At 39.1% G+C, this 22,944-nt stretch overlaps 1 long non-coding RNA gene across 1 annotated transcript in view; it reads left to right on the top strand.

Annotated features, from left to right (window-relative positions):
* LOC139737136 (uncharacterized) overlaps positions 1–21,739 on the top strand; it is a 110,993-nt gene extending 89,254 nt beyond the window's left edge. The window contains exon 3 of the long non-coding RNA XR_011711362.1: positions 21,642–21,739. This is a non-coding gene — a long non-coding RNA (uncharacterized lncRNA). The remainder of the gene's footprint in view (positions 1–21,641) is intronic.
* Positions 21,740–22,944: the final 1,205 nt, after the last annotated feature.

Below are 22,944 nucleotides of genomic sequence, written 5' to 3'. Positions count from 1 at the left end.
TTAAAACCACTGCGCAGTGTGTCCTTCAATTCCCACGTAAACATAAACGAGAGTCTTAATTTCCTAAGCAAGCAAACATCTAGAGGAAGGCGGAAATGTCGTGTATGTCGTATATGTCGGCATCAAACTATCAGAATTGAAAATGTCACCGGGGAAGTAGCGCAAATCCATGTCGCGTCACTGTCACGTAATTAAACTGAACGATCATTCTCAAAGTTATGAAGGTACGTCTTTTTGAGTCGATGCAAGATCATCACCATCCTTCGTCGCATTAGGTCTCAGCCTAAGTCAAGTCAGGTTAATGATTATTTAGACTGATGAGCGACCTATACCTACAAGCGCAGCGTCACTTTTATCTTCCCGCCGGGACCGCCGCTGCTAGACTGCTTTGATTCTATTGCAAGTGACTATCCGCTATTTTCAGAAATCTCGTTTTTGAAGCACTAGAAGGTCATACAAGAATCATGTCTTTTCAAGAGTAGCACTAAAATAACACTGGTTACTGTTGGTTATTCCAAAAGTTTCGTTGTTTCGACGGTTTATTAATCTGGAAATTAAACTAGCTTTGTTATTGCGAAGGTTTGTTAATCAGTAAAAAAAGGTTCCTTATTGCGAAGGTTTGTTAATCCAAAAACGAAGTAAGGTTCGTGATTCCAAAGGTTTGTTAGTTCGTATCTTCTATTTTACTTATCGATTTTCGAATCTTCGGAATAACAAACTTTAGCCGAAAACACTTATGCCTGCTATCATGTGTGTCGTCAATTTATATGAACAAAAAAAAAAAGAATAATGTAATCCGGGTTTCAAGGTTTATATTGAGAGAAAATGAAGGAGGAGGAGTGAGCAGAGAGTAATACATATTCTGGATGTTCTCTAAGAACAATAAACTAGCGAAGTGTACAGACATTGTTTTGTGTTGCAAATAGATTGAAAAGAGTCCATTTTAAAATACTGAGTTCATGTTTAATCTTATTCATCTTTGAAAGGTTATAGATATATGGGGCTAGTGTGTTATGATGTTGGCACTGTTAATTTCGGATGCCAGCCGTCTACATTTTAATCGTGGTATAAATGAATACAATAATCTGTGCACAAAATGTCAAATTGATTCGACACAATGCGTTCCTATCGATAAACACGGAGTGGACATGCCACGCCTCTGGAATAATGGTCATGCCTCCAGCGGAGGACCCCTGAGACGTATTAACACGCATGCAACATGTAATACAATTATTACGGATTTCGTATCTGGTTGGGCACTTTAGCATGTTGTGAATGAAAACCTCGTTGTCATCTTCTTTTCTCTCTAAAACCAAACAAACAAGAAAATAAAAGACGAAAAACAAACAAACAATAAAAAATATTTTAGTACTTAAGTCCAACCGTGTTAAAGGTCGTGTATATATATTGAAACATCACGAAATTTTGCATGGTTGAAGAATAATGTCTCCAAAAATCGTTTGTGAAATCTACCGGAAACAAATAAAGAGTTAAATAAGAAATGAATAACTAACCCATGTCACTAGAGAATACGCTCCCCTTTTGTACAGAGAGTAAAAGTTGGATCTTTTGATTTTTTTAAATTAAAATCTATAATAATGTTTCCTCCTCCGTCATAAGAACTTTCCAGTATCATAATTCTGAGGAAAGGTCTGAAATACCCACCTCTTCGATATGTCAGCTTCTGAAAGGAATCTAATTTTCAGGGTTGCAAAAAGGGACACACGAACTTCAAGCTTCAGTATTCACTTTGTAACAACTTTTGGCAGTCCTTGCGTGTCTTTCTGCAGGTTGTCTTCGCGGAAAAGAAAGAAGACTAATACAATATAATTTTGATTTTTCTGGCAATCGACGAATTGCTATCAGATGTTGGAGGTGGTTATCAGTAGGTGAGACGTAAGGAAGGTTCATCGAAACAAGACAATTTTTTTTTCTTTGAACTGAAGGTAAGATGATTATTTCCAGAAAAGTATTGCCATTTCAGCAGAGCGCAGTACCTTAGCAAACGAGTGACTCAGAGTGGCAGGAAAAAAATTGACTTCTTTTGGTAATCAAGTAATCAGAGACGGCGGATCGACATCGTTATGACGTCTGTAGAAAATCATGCATGTATGAATTGATCCACGTCAATTCGGGCTGAATTCTGAGCCTGGCTTGCTGTAAGAGTTCACTAATTTCCACTCAATTCCACTCCCACTCGAGTAGCCATTTCAGATCATATTCCCATAATGCCTCGTACGGGCACTTCCAAAGAAAGTGGAGGGGGGGGGGGGGTAGCTGTCGATGGGAAAGAAGACAAGCTTCTTCTGATTCGATTAATTGTTGACCAATGACGTCTTCGACGAACAGGGAAATGAAGCATCACCGACACCACTGGGTTGCCTTGCAGTCAGCGTTGTTGCTGTTGCTGTTGATGCTTTTTGCTGCTGCTTTTGGCTCAAGTCCATCCAACCAATGGTGAGGTATTTCTGCACTGATAAATTCTTAACAAGGAATAATTTAGGTTATTAAGCGCTCATAATTGTGTTCGCTGTGAAGTCATTATGTCGGTCCGTTCGAGTTGCTTCTCCAAATTGTTCTCCCGCGATGAATAAGTTAGCAGGTAACATATCGCATGTCAGACCACCGGCTGCTGCTCACCACCCAGGTTCCTACCGTCCCCCATCACCTCTGCTCGATCCAATGTCTGAGATGAATTAAAGGTAGGATACCCTATTTGTGAGCCAGCAGAGACATTCAGTCGAATGCGAGACAGATCACAACGTTCGACTCATTGTAAATGACAAAGGCGCTTATCTGCAAGACCATTCCATTTTCGAATGGATGTCTCAATGAGGTAGACTCAAACAAACAAAGTGACAGGTTATGTCAAAAATCTGACCTTAAAATCAACAATGTAAAGTCATTTTAAGATGTCTCATTTTCTCTTAGAACAGAGGTATTGGCCACAACCACTTTGAAAACAGGGAATCGAATGAGACAATTCCAATTTTTAGGTTAGACAGTATTTAATGCAGAAATCATTTTGGTCGGTGTATTCGGCAACTATAATCCAACCCCTTCCTGGTAATAGTCATAATAGCAAATTTGTAACAGCACAAAAGTATTACGTGTGAAGAATACTCTTGGATTACATTCAAGAAAGGAAATGACGCAAGACTTTGACTTTCGAGGAAATGACATCATCACTTCATCTAGTTTGTGGTTGTGACTAATACAATCATTTTATGGAAAACATAAAAAGGTAAGATCCCGCAACTTTCTCCTCAACATGTCCGATGTTGATGAATCCTCCTCAATTCTAACAATTGTCTAATGGGCAATTGTCCTAAAATATCTTGTACAACTCTGAAATGGAGTTAAATTCCTCATCGCTCTCGGCGGACGGCTGTGAAAATGGAGAAAAGGAGAGTGAAATACTTACATCTTCTGAATGCCCCCTACATGAAGTGATTCAATATTTCTGTCTTTCCTCCTTTTTCCATTAGACACCAAGTAGTCACTACCCCGCTGAACGGTTTAAGTCTCTATCAAGAATGACACGTGAACATTTCTTTCAATATAAAGAACACGAAATGGCTCATAGTGCACACACACACATATTCCCACGCCCTCCCCATGGTAAATTATTTCACGTTGGTATTTTTTTTGTCACAATAAGGATGGCTCTTGACAGGAAAATATACTATTATTATATAGATTATTTAGAATATAGGAAAATGTTAACGTGAAGCAGTACGCCTCCTTACACCTCTCCTGTTGTGGAAGAAAAAGGATTTCTTTGTGTCAGTAAATGCAGTAGATGCAGACATCCCTTCACTTTCACATCTTACAGAAAGAAGCGTAAACATTGGGATGTTATAAAAAAGACATTGATGACACCCAGTCATTGATTTGAATATTTTTTTTCACAAAGAATTCCAGAAGTCAACGTGATCCATCTATTAACGTTATATATGTATAATGATGCTTTATGACACAGTAGACAGTTGGTAGAAGTGATGACACGACACTTGCTCATGCGACAATTGCTCCGGTTTTATTTTCTCAAAGGATCTAGGGTTAGAGTGAGGGTAGTGACAGGGTTTTATGTTTAGTCTGTTGTGAGCATTATAGGATTAGGGTTAGGGTTGTGTTTGTGTGTAGAATTAATGTTAGGCTTAGCTTGCAAATATTTCATGGGAGCAATTTTCGCAGGAGCAAATGTCACGGAACCAGTACAATTACAGTGCAAACACAAATAGACCACTTTTGGACAAACAGCCATTTCTGGAATGTCGAAAGCCTTTGCTACAGAAACAAAGGATGGACACTTTAATTTGCTTTCCAGAAGTGTCAGGATTTTGTACTTGTTGGAAATGAAACAGAAGTTATTCCATTTCTAAACAGTGAACAGCCAAGCCGAGAGCTTTTGCTTAAGTGTCGAAAAGGAAAGCAGTATCGTGCATGTTATAGGGCACTTTTTGACATGACACGCATGTGAAAGCCAGAATGCAGCTTTAATCCGTCCATTGCACTTAACCAGAAACTAGTCAGTCGACATGACTTCCAGCACCGCCTTCCCCCACGCACGCCAGCCACGGCCGAGATCTTGACGCTGCCGCGTCATTAAAAGACGAGTTAACCCTCGAACCGCTGGGGGCGCATATTTGCCGCGCGATCGGCCCACAGGTAGCTGATGGCCGGGAGAGTCGGGTGACAAATTAATACGAGATAGACCTGCTGATGCCGCTTCCTTCAAAAAGGCTATTGATTGTTTGCCGCTCACCCTTGTTTACACGACTCCAGATGCTCTCTTGGCGCCAACTTCTCGATTGAAGCGGAGACGTCTGAAGTCAGCGCGCCAAAACATTACGGAGGAGGAAAAAGAGAAAGGATCTCAGATAGCTAGAGACAGAGGACACTGCGTTGAAATGCGTTCACGTTTATTCTTGTACATGGCGGATATTCAAATTAGTGTATTGCTTAAGTATATTTCCGATTATGCACTGGGGAAAACTATGATTAAAAATCCTTCTTTTCTGGTTCTGCTAAATTACTTAAGAAATGCTGAGCTGAAAGGTCACTTCTGTTTTATGTTTGCCAGAGTTTAGCGCCGTTCTTGTAGATAGTGGGGTACCACACAGTTGATTCGCTATTGATTTTCATTGCTCGTATTAATCACGTTTCATTCTGTCTCTCAGCCGGATGATGTATTTGCAAGATTCTTTGTGAATCGCTTTGTTTGAGCTGCAGCTGACGGCCCGTGAACCTGCGCGCCTTTCGTCGATTCTCGACAAACATGTCAATGCGCCAGGTATGCCGGCTGTCTGGAGAGAAAAAAAAATAATGATGAAAAATATGAAAAACGTCAGCAAATGAAATCTACCGACACGCGTATACACCAAGTATGCACATATCTTCAAGCCACGCCATAGTAATGCATTTCACACTAGATTTCCTTTTCTTTCATTTTTTTTCAAATACAAAGTGACAAAGAGGCCGGACGCGGTTAAGAGTAGAAACTATCCGTAGCTCAAATGAAATTTAAACAGGAAAACATACGCATACCAAAGGTACACATCTTTTCTTTTGTATTATTATCGAAATTCATTCATAGATATAAACACTTATAAAAATGTGAAAATTGCACGAAAAAATGGTAAATTTCACTCTTCTGTTTGTTTAAAGCTCGAATGCATGCAATATATATATACATATAACAATTATCCAAATAATAACCAACTTACAACATACCAAAGACAAAGAAAACATGTGGTGCTGTGGCATAGTGGATAAGACTCCCGACTCTCAAACGGAGGACCCGAGTTCGATTCCCGCCCAGTGCTTACGTGCTTGGACAAGATATTTTTACCCACAATGTCTCTCTCGACGCAGGGTTATGAATGGGTACCTGGAAACGCTAGGGAAATAAAAATGGCAGGGCCCTCTGGTGGAGCAGTGGCAATACTGAAGAGGCTAAGTACCCTGAATAAAGAAAACCTTATTGTTATTAAAACCTTGCATGCGCAGCTGAGAATGAACCCGGAAGAGTCCGGGCTAAGGTCAGTAACTTTTAGCAGCATGAGAACCGAACAGATCTTATGGCAGAAGCATTTCTTTGAAAAGAAATGTTAATGTTAAATCCCCTCACTAGCCACTACCCTTGAATAACAAGAATAAGAGATTAAAAAAAAATCATTATCAGTCAAGCGTAAGGCAGTCTAATATCAAATAGCATTATTCCAAAACATCTCTGTGATCTTTACCGTATAATAGTATCACATATCAAAAAAAAAAAAACCACACTTACGTAGTAGAGGTATCAGAAGTTTCAGAAAGCATGTACACTATTTGCCTGATAATACTAGATTAAGATATAATACTAAAAAAGGGGGATCGACCGGAAGAAGCAAGTCATCATTTTTTTTTTCTGTAGGATGCCATGATATTTTTTGACTCCGAAATATTATGTAGTATCACCATTCCTTATCATGGTGGAAGCAACATTCTTGATACATCTTTCCTGTGAGTCGCGGGGAAAAAAAAAATCAGTTAAAATGTATGTTGCAATAACATACAAAAAATTCTGATAATTTCAGCTGATTCCTTAATGTTTTCACGTAAAAATTTAATAATAAATACCACAATATGTCTAGTAAATGCTATCTCCGGTTCTCGAAAAGGTTACTCACGGAAGCAAATGGCAAGAGTATAATTGTAATAGAATAGATATGAAACCAACCAGTATTATATTCAGAGAAACAATGGGATTATGAGATGTCACAGAAAGTAAACTGTAACTTTCTTTTTTAGATGGCCAATGTCTTTCCAGTTATACCTTGTTATATCTACTATCGCAGGATAAGTAACGTGATCGTCTGGAAAATAACAAGCATAAAAAGCATTGTGAGTTATTGCTTCTGAAAAACCTAAGGGGCAAAGGTTAGGCACTATGAAACCTTTTCATCACTCCCCATTTACTGTTTATCTGAGCTCTTCAATCCTAGATCAGGGAAGATTTGGCACAGACTCAACTTGTATTAGATTCACTTTCAATGTCTGGCAATATTCGAAATATGATATGGAAAGAGACGTGATATCAAGGGGAAAATACTCTTCCCAAGGGCATAATGCCAAATGTCAGGCGAGTGTACAATGTAGGAATCACTAAAAGAGAGATATGATGTAACATTGAATAGTCTGTGGTTGTTCTTTCGCTTCTTTTTTGTTTTCTGTTGTCTGGTCTGCTGTAAACATGGGTACATGAAATCCTCCAAATGTCACAAACTCCTTACTCTGTTTGACTTTGTTATGTCACCAACTAAAAAGAAAACACGCGAGCAAACATTGTACAAACGAGACCTACCTTAACAATCCAAATGCAACACGTAGTTTCCTGTGCGACCCTCTGCAATGCACGCTCTCCCCTCAGTTGTATCGAGGATATACATCTGCACACAGATGTTTGTCTGTTTGTTTGTTTGTTTGTTTGGGTTTTTTTTTTTTTTTTTGGTGTGTATGTGTCCGTCGGTTTCGTCACCTTGAATTTGGTCACATTTTCGTTCCCACCTTTTCTTTTCTTCTTTTGTCAAAACACAATCATAATAATGTACATGAATAAATATGTAGGCATACGTATGCACTATATCTATATGCATGCATATTACTATAAGTCCATTTAGACATAGAATTAACATTAACAAGAACACGCATGCCCCACATTTTTTTTTTCTCTCTCTCCCGGGCCCCTTTCTCTCTCTCTCTCTCTCTCTCTCTCTCTCTCTCTCTCTCCCTGTCATTCGTCTACCAACGGCGTGGAAACCTGAGAAATGCGACATTGAGAGATCAATAATGCGATGTTCTATTTAATTAGGCGGTAATCCCTTACATCATACAAATGCTCTTTTCCAGGGTGGATTGTGTATGAGAGGCGATATAGTACAGCGCGAATATACTCCATCAGCGTAAATATAGTCCTTGTAATACATTCACATTATTTACAATTATGGACAAATATACTACATATTAATTCCCCATCATGTTAAACTTTCCTATCATTGCATCGTGTATACATACACATTCATGTATAAATATATATGTGTATACACATAACATGACATGATAATGAAATGATTCGTTTGTAGGCACCTGAATACATTATCCGTGGTTCATTCATAATATTGGATTCAATGCAACTTGTGCAAAAGGAAACCTTGAAATTATATGGATGTCCCTTGAAAAGATACATGTATTGTGCATGGCATGTGAATGATGTCCTATAGTTGACTACTTGACAACCGTAACACATGATCACTAAACCCTACCATTATGAGATGCATCTTAAAACTGCAACGACAAAAAAAAAAAAAAAAAAAAATGGGTGTATGTGTCTATAAAGGCAAAGGTCAAGTTTAGTGTTTACATTTTTTTAAATGTTTGTGTAATACCGGAAATTTTCTTTTGAGAGAATATTTCGAGCCAGAGGTCAAAGGTCAAAGGTTAAACGGCATTTTTTTCCTCTTTATATCTCAAATATGGTTCAAGGTATATTCATGAAATTTAGTAAATATGTATGTATTTATTGTTTTGGAATTTAACTGTCAAAGGTTAAGGACAAATGTTTAATATTTTTTTTTTTTTATTTGCTTGAGCAATACCGGTATTTTCAGAAGTTTGGTGTATATTTGTATTACCTTATAAAGAAAATATTTCGGGTTATGAAGTCAAAGGTTTATGGTGAAAGGTCAAGTGAAAATGTATTTTTCTATATATTTATGAAATGGTTCAAGGTATATTGATATGGAATTAAGTGAATAGTCATGTACTGACTGGCAGTGATTTGGAAACTTTTGCGGTCAGATGTCCACGTCAATTTAAATTCTCATTATTTTCGTGTGTATGCAGTGCCTGAGGATTTCTTTTTGTTGTTGTTGAATGGTTCTTGTTTTGTATGAGCCTGTGTGTTATTTTGATTTTGTAGTTTTACATTCGTATATTTATGTAATACTGTGTATGTATATATTGTTCATTTTTGTAAAATCATTTGTAATTCAGCTTCTGGCTGCGATCAATGATTTGTTGAATAAAGATACCATTAATATAAATCTTCCCCACTTTGCCAAAAGGGAAGCTCGTGATAATAGTGCTTTGTATCTACTGACGAACAAGTTGAACCTGCATTTTACATCTACATCAACGCAATATCACAACGTCCTGACTTAGATATCTCATAGCAGAATTAATGGTCCTGCTCAGAACTAGTCCTACCTGTCATCAAAACTCAGCTTAAGATAATCGCTATATTCTGTCAAAGTAGGTCTGCATGGTAAAAGAAACAACCAAAAAAAAAACAACAACAAACAAACAAATAAATACACTATCGGTTGTTTCGTCTTTTATCATATTAGTAGGCTTGGAGCATGAAATGAGTATGAGTGTTGTGAGTCGGATATCTCTATCTACAGGTCCTGCTTGAAATACAGCACCAAAATAATGCTCTCCGTTCGATAACTCCCTGCTGACGCCAACCATGTGTAGTGTATCGCGAGCTGGGTGTGTGGTTGTGGTAGTGTGTGAGCACTCAGTCGGTAGCCATCTGGTCCCCAAAATCGAAGAAGAGTTCGCCGAGACAAGCGGTTGCCTCGAGTGGTTCTCTCAGTATTTCAGACTCGCTTGCCGTCAGTTTGCAAATAATGGGATATTTGTCAGGTTAGTTGGCACTGACTGGCAGCGTCAGTTGTTTGAGACGCGTCTTCAGAAAGCATTTGCGGCTTTAAAGCAACAAGGTAATAGTTTTGTGGGCACAAGTTATCCCGGAAAACAATCGACAGTGATCGTAGAGCAGAGGATAGCAGTGGTTCGACACACAGGGGATATCAAGCGAACCGCGTTGTCTTTCACCATTGCAGATCATCTGTACATGCTTTATAGCAAGCTACTGGTATCTGGACCAAACTTTGGTAAGCTGTCCGGGATGTTTTGTGCTACACTAACATTACCTTTGTTTCCAATTTTAGTTTTCTTAAATTTCTTGGCCGCGTGTGAAACGTCAGGATCTATACTTCAGTTGCAAATCTGATTTGATGGGGTGACGTAATTTTCTGCCGCTTAAGTAATTTGATTTCATGCACCGTTGTGCTCATCGAAGCATATTCAAGGTTTGCTCAGACATAAAATACAACGATATTACGGTGTACTGCAATAACAACCAGAGTTCCAATGCAGACGTTGTATTCTGAATGTGTTGAATGTCATAAACAATGAATATATTGAAAAGTATATATGTATGTATATAATATTATATATAATATAACACGTCATGCAAAGGCCAAAAAGAAAAGTTACACAAAAGGATGAACGTGGAGACATCTTCGGTTTCAGACAAGGAGCAGTGCACGTGTTAGAATCATAACAATGATTTTTATTTTATTCTTATTTTTATTACGATCCATGACACCAACCCGATAATGAAATTTATACCATGCCTTATTTGAATATAAAGACCTTAAAGTCGTCAGGAATGCAAACTGTGTTGTACGGCGTTTCATGAGAGAAAATAGCAGAAAGCGAAATAGGGAGTCAACAGAATGTAGTTCAAATATCTTGCGAATGTTCTTTGTGCAATTTCATACGGCTGACAGTCCAGCCTGGCTGACAGCGACGCACAATTACAAATCCCTACTTAAACCAGGAGGTGCAAATTGTGTTGGTCGCGTCCGTTTCGTTTGTGTACAGAGCATATCTCTACGTCAGAGCGAGGTACGGTGTCCCAAAAGAAAATCTAAGAAAAATAAACCAATGGCGCGCCACGATAGACGAAGATGCATGGGCACAAATAGTACGTCGTCTTCTAACAAAAAGGCAGTCCAAGGTTATGATTACAAATTTCGAAATAGGTCCACATGTTATCTTTTCTCCGTCGTGTAATTTTGATTAACCCAGTTATCGTTGTTCATTTCTCATGTCAGCATATGGTTAACCTTCTATTTTAGTGGTAGGCATATAGGAGACATATATTATACATTATGTTCCTTTATGTATATCTGTTATATGTCACATTATATTCTGCACTCTTAGTACGCGACATATACACGACTATGGGGAGACAGGGCTGGTAATGATATTTGCGCATTTTGTATTGATTTTCACGCCTCCCTAACAAAGAGCGATGAAGCTGCGCCGGAGACCCACAAAGAAATAATAATAATGACAAATACATGAAATAAAAAGGCGGGGAGTGTCTGTTTGCCGAGGGTAAGGAATATTCGTAACGGACGAGGCAGGAATTAACCTAGGTAGAGTAATGACGCAAAGTTCCATAATATCATTGAGTAGCACAACATGAACATTTTGGCAAAACAACGTATGGAGGGCGAGGATGATACCTTTTGAGTGACAGTAACAGCAACAGATTACTAAAAAAAGAATTACTACTAACATTATAATCAAATCTTAAAACCATATACGCTCTACCAAAAAAAAGGAGAAAAATAAGTCGAATTGTGGCAATATCTGTGTAGGTGTATTAGGGGTAGTAGTGGGATGTAGTAAAAGACATTGTTGCAGTGGTATTTCACACCAGGTAACGGCAGCTGTAGTGGTATCAAAACCGAAAAAGAAAATATAAGCCAGTCTTATCTTTTGCAATAAACTTATTGATCCATGTTCACGCAAGGATCATATATTACCATTAAGAGATGGAAAAGTGAACGCGCGTTTACTGTGGTTATATACATTTCTCTCTCTCTCCCTTCGGTATACACACACATGAAAATGTATACATTCATATAATATATCCATTAATAATTATGCAAACATGAGAGGGAGAGAAGAAAAATGGTAATTTCTTTTTTCATCTACCGTAGACAGGTAATGGCACTCTTACAAACCGCCACTGCGCCACTCTTGTTAGTGTTCAATATAGAAGGGTACACGTGCACAGACCCATCACATTCCTAACACTAGATGGACCTATAAATGCGAATAGAATTGAGGCCCGATGCCTGCAACGCTGATTAGGCCGGTTTACAGAGAGAGTACAAAGAAACAAATAAATAGAATTGGAGACTTTTCTCAGCGGCCAATTAGATTCAAGCCAAGAACCCCGCCCCCTAGTCTGTTTCGCTCGTCTCTCCCCCCCCCCTCTCTCTCTCTCTTTGTCTGTTTATGTTTTTTTTGTTTTTTTTTACTCTCTCACTATCTCTCTCTAATTGTCTTTGCTGGCAGGCACTTATATGTCGTATTATATTTCGTACACTTTTTATTTTAGTTTTTCTCTCTTTTTTTTTGCATATCGGTACCCAAACTAATGCAGACACAAATGTACACAAACACACCAGGCCACACGGTTATGTGAAACTTTCCACCTTGCATTGCAATTTAGAGGTCCTCAGTTGATCAGCGGGCAATTACAGCTCAGTTTCTAAAGAATTCCGTGCGGGATATAGCCAAAAAAACAAAAGATACAAGAATAGAGCCGTACCTGAATAATGTGTGTATGACACGTAAGTATGCACTGTGAACGCATCACTTGCACTTCATTACCGGTTGTCTATTAATAGGGCGATATTATCTTTATCCACCTCACGCATGCCTCTCCTTTTCCAGATAACAGATAGTGTAGTCACGAAATAACAAGGGAAATGATGTTAACTTTCTTGACTACTTGCCACTCTCGTGCCCAGCCCCCCCCCCCTTTTAAACTTTTATTTTAATCATGTGCCCTCGAGCAATTTTATGGAATTTTGTCTGATTGATTGAACCGTATCAAATAAGAATATTGAAAATAGCATTATTTTGCGCAAAATAGACCCATTTAACAATTGATACGTCAAATGTCTGTACATTCGCAACTGTGGCTGTGCTTCTTACAAAAAAAGAAGAAAAATAATGATCTCTGGACGTTCGGATGTAATTTTAAGGACTGCAGTGTTACCCCCCCCCCCCCCCAAAAAAAAAAATGGCCGTGTGTATACAGCAGTTCTAGGTAACACATGGAGTGTACAGATGAATACTGATTTGATTAACAGGACATAGTTATGTGAACTAAAAAAAGGCAACTGTTTAATACAACAGAGTCAGGAGAAATTATAATTTCAGTCATGAAACCCTCGAAGGACATAAAGAGCGTATCCTTCAATTCTTGACAGTCAATTTGGCAGTGGAGTTGTTATTACGTTCCTTTTTTAACTTTAACAATGACCACTGAAATCATTCTAGGGCCAGCTGTCAAGAAATATGTACATTGTATGACGGCCACAAGGCGACCAAACAAGCCATCTACTGTTCCATCCGCCCCCCCCCCCCCACACACACACAGACAAACATCTCTCTCTCTCTATCTTTCTGGAAAATAATATGTCATCAATATTGAGTGGGAGAGGTGTTTCCTGCCCGATGGACGGGGGTGAAAGACACGACAGGAAGATGAATACTGATCAGAAAATTATGCTGAGGGACCAAAACCTATGCGTCCGAAATTTGATTAGCAGCGGGGACAACGTGATGGTAGGGGTGTGACCTGCAGGGGCTGAAATACAGACGGGCAAGGCTTGATGTCAGCCTTGCAACCTGCAGCAACTGACACTGATGTTATAAAAAGGAGTCGTTTCAGTATACACATGCACATGTACATACCGCTCTTGCTAGTACCGTGGTGTAGTGGATAACACCAAAGGACTGTGGTGTAGTGGATAACACGAAAGTGCCGTGGTGCAGTTGATATCACGACAGTGCCGTGGTGCAGTTGATTACACCCAAGGGCCGTGGTGTAGTTGATAACACCAAAGCCCGAGGTGTAGTGGATAGCACCAAAGGATTTGTAAACAGAAAGTAATGGGTTCGAATCTTGTCTGGTATAGTGTATTCATTATTCAAGGCGATGACTTAAAAAACAGAAAAGATACGAAGCAACTGACAATCACCTGAAAACTTATCAAATCTCAGTGGATGACCAATCCATGTTTTATTTGATTAGATATTCCTCTTATTCCGATTTAAAAATGAAATAAAAAATATCTCAATTATGTTGAAATCAATTAACATGCTAACAAGAAGGATATGTTGGATTGCCTGATTCACTATAGATCTTGGTAATAGGTGAGAATGGGATGAGGTTGGCATTTGTTCCCATGTGCAGAGGCCCTACTTGAGGCTACAGTTTTGGCACCATGGTATCTGAAACAATAGATTTTCTACTGGTAAAAAACAAACAAACAAACAAACCCAAGTTGTACATTGCTATCAACTCACATTATCGTCCAGACATCACACAATATCTACACTTGCAGCAGCCACCATAGCACTGCCATTCTGGAGTCTGGAATTGCAGGTACCCTTTTAATGGTCCTTTCGTCCTTTTTGTACTCGAACGCATTCCACAGGTCTTGTCTTTGTTCGAAGGTATTGGAAGGAGTGGCGGCAAGGTGTCCCTGTGTCATTTTACAACCTTTAACTGACAATGATTTTTTATTGTCGATCGCTTTAGAATTTGGGTATGCTCACATCAATGTAGTGCTTGTGTTTAGATTCAAGCGGTATAGCACTCGAGTGCAACACGTTATTCGGCACCATTTTGTTTTCTGGGTTAGACCAGAGGAGCATCCACAATGCGCACATGATAACATTTCTTTCTCATTTTTTTTTTCTCATTGTGGTCCATCGACGGCTGTCGAATATCACAATCTTCCTCCTGAGAAAATGTGTAGCTTAGAGGCAGTGATAATATTATTTGCAACCCACGCGGAGAGTGTCTTCTGAGCTAGATAAGATTCAAGTATAAGCGTGGTGATGTGTGAAGAAGTTTATTCTTTATTAAAGTAGAAGTCGTTTGTATATCATTAAGGGCTGATTGAGATGGCAGTTTTTGCCTTTCCCTATGCATCTTTTTAAATTCATAATTCCACAGCGCGACTTGCCTTTGATAATTTGCAGGTAATTGCAACCGTTTCTTACACTGACTATCAAATCATTATAGCATAAAAATGATGATATCCGAACACAACAATTTGAATCTAAATCCTTCCAATCGAAACGTAGCCCTAATTTTCTGAGTGCTCTTTATCACTTTTCGTATCCTTTTATGACAGCAAGAAACTCACAGGGTCTAGTTCTACAAGAATTTTAGCATTTCATAAATAAAACTAATTTCTAGGGGATTTAAAGCAGAGCCTGAATTACCCTGCAGATTATAATGCACAACGTATTCAAATATTCAAATAGTATCCCAACATCCAGTAAGCATGGTAAGTGTTATTTCATCCCGTAATGCTGTATATCCGTAACTTATTTATTGATTAAAGGTCCTGTTTACCTTTGGGAGCAGTGTTTTCAAAAAAGTTCAAAATATCACATTTGATGCATATGCGTAGGTCTGTTGTATCACAAAACATCCTTACATATAAAATTTTCGCAATAAAGCCTAAAATTTAAGGAGATCAGTGCTTTTCCTCGATAAACCGTAACTGTAGACGGTTTAGTCTGGAGACATTTTTATTATAACTATTGTTCACATTTTGTGTATTTAACAACACTTAACATCAATTATACGGATTCAAATTTTTACAGTGGTTGATTCTATCAATAACTCACATCGAATTAGAACTATTTTAAAGCAATAATACTGGATTTTTGTTTTATTTGCAAATGGTAAATTATGCCTTTAATACAGCCTTGGCTTGATTGAGATTCCGTTCGAAGTCGGAGAAAGTAAGCACAATAAAATGACCTTTTGAAAATATAGTTTTTAACATGACTTTTATCAGATACATCCGAATAAGCATCATAGAGACGGACCTGAGTAACAAGTTTGTTGTTTTTCCTTTATTTTTCATCATCATTATTATTATTATCTTCTTTTTTTTACATTGATGATTACTTCCTCGTTACAATCTGGGAGACGAAAAAGCGATGTCCCAGTGAGCACCATGTTTCATCGTTATGCCTAAGCATCTCAGTTTTCCCTAAGAATCTTTTCAACTCGTATTTAATGAATCTACTCTTGACATCAAATATGAGCAAGAAACCAAAGGACTGCGAATTGACTGTGAACTGGTGGGCCCAATTCAGGTATAGAGGAAAACGTAAATTGCACGGGTAGATGCTTGAAGGTGACAAGGCAGTTCACACGTGCAGCCATTAACATGCGATTCAGCCGCAAGACATTTAACACCGCCGGCCTTCCTTCTTTGTTTGCCTTCATTATAATTTTTGATGATAAGTTTGTAAATTTAAGAAAAAAGACGGCAAGGCCCCAGGGATCGTGTTGGGAAAAGCCGTGCGCCCAAAGAAAACGTTCCGAACAAGGGCGGGAAGGGCAAAGTAAATTTGATTTTTACGCAAACATGGTGAGCAGACGCCATAGTCTAGTGGGTGTATGTGTGTGGGTGTGGGTGTTACCCTGTCCGTCGCATTACTTAAGAGCAAGGGTAATATAGGTTAGGCGTGTTACCCATCTACAGCTGTAAGATTTACCTCGTGCAACCTTTGCCAGAGAGATGGCGATCCAAGGTAGTGGCGTCCCCGAGTAGTTGCGCTCTCCCTGGCATCATCATCATTACCTTCCAGAACGAGGTTAAGTTTTAAAAAGGTTAAGTGATGTATCCTTTTCATGCTGAAACTAATCAATTCTAGGCCAACATATTGCTCATCTAGCAAATCTTTCAGTGGCAAATGTACCGTAAGCTCCAAATGCGCTTTAATATCTTTTTGAATTTATTACATCTGCATTTTCTATGTTGCCTTCCATGTTATATGAGTTATTGATTTGCGCTTATTTACTGTGATTGGTGACATTTTGCTCTGAATAGTTAGGAGAAGAATATTTTATGCTTGGATTGAGCCCGCTTGTTTTTCAGCACTAGAAATATTGTATTGCAGTTATAGTTGTTATCATTTCACTTTGTTCTCTATAAATTATTGTCAGAAGTCAAGAAAGTGCATCTTTTCTTTCTGGAGAAACATCTCTTTTCTTTGAAATAAAACTATCATTGCAACTAATCGGCAAATTGCCCTTCTTCGACGTAATCAATCAGCTGCAATAAAAAAAAAAATGGGCACAAGAATCATTACTTTGCATGAAAATGACTGCCACTGCTGATTTATCTATTGAAATGTTTTTCAAGTTTAAGTCATGTCATCATTAGTATCTGAACAGTTATTACGATCATGATCGCTTCAATTATTAGTATTATCAATGATAGTATCGGAATCTTGGTTATCGATTGAACTATAGTTACCATAACAGTACTCTGCCAGTAAAATTTGCCTTTTGGCATGATAGGCTCTCCCTCTCTCTTCCCTTTCTGACACTTAATGCGAACGCAAATTTGCCGCTAAGTTCACCACGCACTGCAAGTACCGGGTCAGCTCCCTGGGATTTGTGTGTGTGTGTGTGTGTGTGTGTGTGCGTGTGTGCGTGTGTGTGTGTGTGTGTGTGTGTGTGTGTGTGTGTGTGTGTGTGTGTGTGTGTGTGTGTGTGTGTGTGTGTGTGTGTGTGTGTGTGTGTGTTGTCATGAATATCATTTGTAAAGAGAGCATGCATAAACCATTAAGACATCAGTCAACTGATCTGCTGATGCATATACAGGGAAACCAGAAAGGGCCATCAACTGTACAGGTGTCTGTACACCATATTAATACCATATAAAACAAAATAATACATAAAAATGAAAATACATTAAGTTTAGGGCAATGATATGAATTCACATACTAACCATTGGTTTGACTCTTCAAATCAAGATTATCGATAACAATAAACAACGTTTTATGAAGCGTGTTGGTGTGGGGTTGTCGATCAGTATAATGTCTTTTAAGCTCTTAAACTCTGTGCAGACTTTATTATTTTCATCTACAATTTCTTGACTTTTTGTTTGATATATTATATACTTGTGTTCCTGCCTGGTGTCTGGTCGCTTTTGTGCAATATTGTTTTTTTTTATTGAAATTAGAATCTTGGAAGTCTGAAATATTAACATAAAAAAGAAAAGGTAGAAGTAAATGTTCGATGTCTTAGGCTATCATAGTGACGGGGTAGAATTCACACACATATACGTACAAACGTTTGACGCGTCACTTTATACTGTCCTGGCAAACAATACCATTATTGTGATAAAATCGTGATCGTATGACGTTTGGTCTGATCTTTCCAACTTGCCACGTTAGCTTTTAAAAGTATGAATTATCCCCTTCGCCTAGTTTTTGCCCTTGAATTAACTTGTCTATGTGCCGTAAACAGACGAAAATATTTTTCTCTCACCCCTCCACCCACTTCCCCCCCCAAAAAAAAAGATAAAAATAAAATAAAATCTATCTAAAACGCGTCTTATTTACCGCCGGCTTTTAGATTGATGAAACAATAGTCTGTAAAGCGTATTTTACATTATCAATGAATCTGAAAAAAAATAATACACTGTATAAAAACTAGCTACTATAACTATTTCAGTGAATGTCTTTGGAATATAAGTATCCTTGAATTACGACAGAGTTTAGAGCACTGCTCAGATACATATCAGAAGGAACTTTACGCTTGGAATCGTGTTTGTGTTTGTGATTTGATCATGACAGTAAACAGAGGAACACAAATAACTTTTATCATGTCCATTGTAAAAGAAAATAACAGCTACAATAACAGGTATCATTGAGATTGAGACTTTTGTAGGTACTCTAGTCAGTATTTCAAAGTTGTTTTTTTTTCCAAGTGTACAGAGATTGTAATGACAAAGGCCGATCTTTTGATCGAAGTACAATAATTTATTTTTAGATCGCAGCTTACTTGGTGGCAAAGGCTCAGTATGAATTCTCATCGTCATGAACATTATCAGCTTTATTACATTTCTTTCTCCTTAAATTGTAGTACTACAGCAATTTCTATTGTTTTCATTTTCATTATCATTCGGTGAGATATAATGAAAAATCCACCGCTGAGATGAAATTTCTCTTTTGACTAATAAAAAGACGCATTTGCTGCTAAAGATACCATAATTCAGAATGATTGCCCTGAGATATAAACGAAAGTAACCCCCATTTAGAACTATATTTAGTCACTGGAATACTAGAGAGGAGCGCGGTAAATTAAATTTTTGTCTCCTTCCGTGGCAATTCTTTGGCTTTTGTGAGGGTCTGATTGTATCCATCACACGCATGACGTCTATAGCTTATCTTCTCCGCTCTTATTCGATTGATTGCTTTTATTTTTGGCCGGTAATTGGGAAATAAATTCCGGCGCTGAAGCTGAAGTTACACTACAATACTTGATTGAAAAGACGGGAAATGCTTTTATGTGTATTTGTATTTCGCTTACCGGATCAGTAGGACAGTAATTTATTTTGAAAATGTATTTATTTGCATGTAAATTGCACACACCATGCATATCTAATGGTAATTGCATGTATTGTGACGTAAAGACCTCAAGTGAGGTGATTCGCATCACACAGCTGTGGAGAAAATTAATACCAGGTCGTTTGTCAATATTTTTCAGTTATGGGTCATACATGTATTATATTCGGTCTACACTTATAAATTCCCATCAGTACCGCGGAGAATTCTCTGGTATGAGATACCTTCTGCGGTTTAAAACAATTACAACACAAGATCCTTCGTACTCTCACTTCATTATCACCATAATGTATCTGGTCATTTTGACAAGAACTGTTTAGTTATTCAATGTTCATGTAGTCTAAGAATGTTTAATTGTTTATTTTGACTGCTGTGATTTTTGTTTTTAAAAATCGATAAAAACATAAAAAACAACAGATTTTGTATCTGCAAACCTGCTAAAAAACATTGTTACCCACAGTGTGCATACATACACACGTATCATTGTGTATGTTGGTGTAATATTCTTTCTTGGAGAGGAAAACACAGCAGCGTACAAACAATCTTTGTAAATTATGCGAGGTTGTGTCAATAATAAAGACAGTAAAGACGCTCTTCGGACAGACCATCCTACAGTGAGGAGAGGTAACTTTATACTTCGGTTGACTAAAAAGCCAGCATTTTTAGAGTAACAGCCTTTGGAAGACATCGAACAAGACACGTATTACGATGTCTTGCCTATTCCTGTAGGTATTACTGCCAGCAAAAATGCGAAGGTAGCCCACCTTTTAGCCGCACGAACGACGTCAGATAAGGATTGGCGTGCGTCCTGCCCTTCTCTAAAGTTCGCTTGTCGACATATCGTATTTCCTCTCACTTATGGTCGTTAGGATGGTTATGCGCAAACTCTGTTCGGTTCGAATGTCATTGCGTAAAGACTACAAGTATTGTTTTGCAAAACTTACCGCAGTTATCAAATTTGGGACGAATCTCTTTCATCTTCATCTTTTGCTTGTCCTTTACTGCACCAAAGTTTTGAATGCCAAATAAACTCTTCCCTAAAACACAACCATTTTACACAACATTTACAGTAAGTAGTGATCGGGCTGATTCTGTGGTTCAAATAGAAGAGAAGTTACTAGCAGCTTTCTTTTTTACCCCATTATAAGGTTCTGATTTATGTTATATCAGTGATTTCTGCTCCATTGACGTATGACTAAGAACCACCTAACGCGCAATCGTCCCTCTTGTCACGTCATTTCAATATGAATAGCTCAAGCAGTGCTTTGTCCTCGAGGGCAAGAGATTCTGAATGGAGAGAACTACACTCACAGTCTACGGATTTTATACCTTTTCCCATTCTCGCTGCAGGGGTTGTGTAGTTTGACAAGAAGTACATGGGGCCATTTCCTGACCCTCTTTGGATCAATGTCCATGGGATTTTAAGGATCTATATACACAGCAAAAGACACTGCCAGTATTTTGTTTCTAACCATTACAGTGGCAGAGAGAGGGTGAGAGAAAGAGAGAGAGAGAGAGGAAGACAGACATACACAGAGAGAGAGAGAGAGAGAGAGGGAGGGAGAGGAAAGCACACACACACACATTCACACGTGTAAGAGTAAATGCGAGGATATGCACTAATAAGAGGAGTAAGTGGAACAGTAAACAGCAGAACCAAAAATACTCGTTTTCAAAAGAGACGAGCTTTTTTGTAAGGTGCACGGGATATATAACCACGGGCTAATACATATAGCAATGGAACCAGAACGTCATTTTGTGACTGCAATCACAGCGCCTATACATGCGTGTAATAGTTATGATGATTTTTGTTTCGAAGTTCTTATAGCGGATATGAGAGAAGATACTGGTTGATCTATAAACACAAATAGCATATCAATTTTCAACTATTCATTTCGAGATTCAGTGAATATTATATTTGTTTACAATATATCTATCAGCATGCACTCTCCAATGTGTGTGTTAGTTTGAATCGACTTCCTACAACGAGTTGCATGAAGAGTGTGGCATATAACAAAGTTTGGTGATAGGAACGAACGTATTGGCATATTTACATGTTATATGTCTGTTCTGTATAAAATTACAGCGTATTGTGTCAATGCCTAGAAGGAGAGTAAGTGAATGTTATACGAAGCTGGACATGCACAAGTGAATAAATACAAAGTGCACACTGCACGGCGTTTTGTTTACGTGTTGCTGCACTGGTTGACGAACGCTGCGTATAAGGTCATCCGTGTGATGTGCACAACAGTATTATTCTCTTTCTTTTCCACGAACGCTAACAGCATCGTGTGTTCTTGTTCTCCCTCTTTTCTCGTCCACCACAGGTGAGCGCCTCCTTGGCATTCATTCCATAGCAAGATTAGGAAAGCGCAGACATGCCATGACGGATTTCTCTGTGCAGTGCACTGGGGAATGCGGGCCGAGTGAGAGGCCGAGACAACGCACCTATGTCGCCATCCCTTTACCCGGTTTCCAGGACGCGCACACAAATGAGCTCGTGACGTCTTCGATGACGTATGTGCCAAGTCAGTCGCAAAATCGCTGGGAATCAGCTCATTTCCGCCGCTGTCTCCGGAGGAGGAGAAGGAGGCTGCCAACGAAGAAGGTGTCGCCAACACAGAGCGAGGCAGTCGGCTGGCAGCCAAGTGGCGGAGTTCCTGAGTGTGGAAATGGCCCAGAGACACAGCGGACGGGAGGCTCATCTTTAGCGACATTACCTGACGAATGTGCCTCCATGGCGCGTCCTGAATACACGGTGTGGATAGCGAGTGACTGCCTAGAAATAGACAGAAATGTGACTGATGTAAACTCATGTAGAAACAGAAAGGTAACTGTTCATACACGTCCGTCACCGGGCGAACGGTGTCTGGAAAGAGTGTGTGTCGAGCAAGATAGCCGCAGTCACGAGACTTCAAGGGGCTCCTGCGCAGACAATGAGAGGAACTCCTTGCTTGTCCAGCCGCCTAGCTTTCCCACGGACCACACCATCCCCACCAAACCGGATGAAGGTGATTCAGTCCTCGCCTTGAACCCAGTAACACCGGTCTCCACGAGAAGAATTCTTCGACGGCTCTCCTGCCACTGTGGAGCCGCAGTGGGCCCATTAATTCGCGCAGCCGAGTCGGTTGTGGACAGATTGCTTCGCGCATGGTTTCGGGTGGGCCGAGGAGGGGAGACCCCATCCCATGCTATTGGTAACAGAGTTGGTTCAGTGACATTCCACAGGTGGGTGACTGTGCTACTTGTGTGTGTCATGGTGTTGCCGTTACCTACCACAGCGGCACCCGGCTTTCGCTTGAAAGGCAGCGGTGAGCCCGGCTACAAAAACAGCTTCTACGAGAAACTACCGCCAAAAGCTCAGTACGAATCGGTCATCATCTGCTTACTGGCAGTTAGTGCGTTTATCGGACTAATTGTGTGGGTGTTGAAATCCAACTTTGAGGAAAGACAGCAAAAAAGAATGAGACGAGAAGCCTCGCTGCGGGAAAGGACAAGTTCGGTGGCTTTTCTAAAAACATGACGAAAGTGTCAGCTCTCGTTACTCTTCTTTTCAATTCATTACCTGTTGATCAGCGGTTAATCACATTAAACGTATGTATGTATGTCAATTCTGTCAGCTGGAAAAGT

This window comes from Diadema antillarum, unplaced genomic scaffold (assembly GCF_040938485.1).
Source record: "Diadema antillarum isolate AM-2024a unplaced genomic scaffold, OU_Dant_1.0 seq00000682_RagTag, whole genome shotgun sequence".
In the NCBI taxonomy this organism is placed as follows: Eukaryota; Metazoa; Echinodermata; class Echinoidea; order Diadematoida; family Diadematidae; genus Diadema; species Diadema antillarum.
This window is presented reverse-complemented; position numbering and strand designations above follow the sequence as displayed.